Below are 1,284 nucleotides of genomic sequence, written 5' to 3' on the forward strand. Positions count from 1 at the left end.
CACTCCCGATCAGTTTTTACGAGCCTCAGGGTTAGGAGAGTCCCTTGCTCTGGCCAGTGCTCAGCCCTGACTGAAGCCACAGTGACCCGGTCAGCATCCATTCCTTCCTGCCCAGCCTGCTACCCAAGGAGAGGGCCAGATCCATCCCTCCACCCTCAGTCCCAGCCAGAGGAGGGGTGGGGGTTATAGAGGAAAGAATTTGGACAGGTCATTTCAGAGAACGTCATGTCAAGAAGGAAATTAAGCAGGAGAATGTGCTAGGGAGTGACCGCTGTGGGGGGCGGGCCTCCCTGAGGAGGTGACATTTGTGCAGGGTGTGAACAGTGAGGAACCTTCACAAGGGGACTCGCCCAGGGCACTTTTTCGTGAGTGGTCCTCCCAGCTCCCCCACTTAAAGGGGGGCAAACAGGTTCTGTGGCTCACAGAATTCCCGTCTTTTCTGTAACCACTAAATAAATCAGAACCCTGACCTCGGCCACCATCACCGCCTCCACGCTGGTCAGCCTGATGGCTACAGGTAGGTGAGTGACACCCGCCTCGCCCTACCTCCGTACCCAGCCGTCACATAAATACTAGGTTCCCTGCTGTGGTTCTAGATATGAGGACTAAAGCCGGGAGCAAAGCAGGCACACATCCTTGCCCTGGGAACCTGGCCCCGCGCCCTCGGGTCCAAGGCTGTCCTCCGTGCAGGCCCAGAAGTGGGGCCCTTGCACCAGGCGTTATCCCCTCCCTCGCGGCAGGCCAGTGTCTTGGAGAGATCAGCCAGGTCCTGGGTGGGCTGGAGTCTGGTATACAGTGGAGGGGGTCCCAGCTGGTGTCCCCTGGGTCACCGTGCTGGTCCTGATGTCCAGTGGGGACATGATAGCGTGTACCTGTGGTGCTCAGAGACAGACATCTGAGAAAACACACGTTCAGAGTGTCCTACCTGCTTCTTCTTCAGGGGCATTTCTGAGGCCCCTGGGGGGTCTGGGCAGGAGGCAGCATGGATGATCGGAGGGGCCAGAAGCTTGACACGGCAGCCAGTTGTGTCTGGCCCGAGCTGGTGGGAGCCAAGCTGACATCCTTGGTTTTCCCTGAAGGCGGCAGGGGGCTGCTGAGAAGGGACCCTCTGCTGGCCCAAAGGGTGGAGAGGCCCTCACCCCCTGCAGAGGCCGCCTGTCCATTTATTACAGAGCAGAGATGCTCTCTGTGCTGGTCCCCAGCCCAACCCTTGATGCTCCAGGAGGGAGAGCCCAGGCCCAGATGTGTGTGTGTGTGTTGGGGGGGGGTGTCCTGCCCAGGTGA

The sequence above is a fragment of the Neophocaena asiaeorientalis genome, unplaced genomic scaffold (assembly GCF_003031525.2).
Source record: "Neophocaena asiaeorientalis asiaeorientalis breed wild unplaced genomic scaffold, Neophocaena_asiaeorientalis_V1.1 scaffold43, whole genome shotgun sequence".
Classification (NCBI taxonomy): Eukaryota; Metazoa; Chordata; class Mammalia; order Artiodactyla; family Phocoenidae; genus Neophocaena; species Neophocaena asiaeorientalis.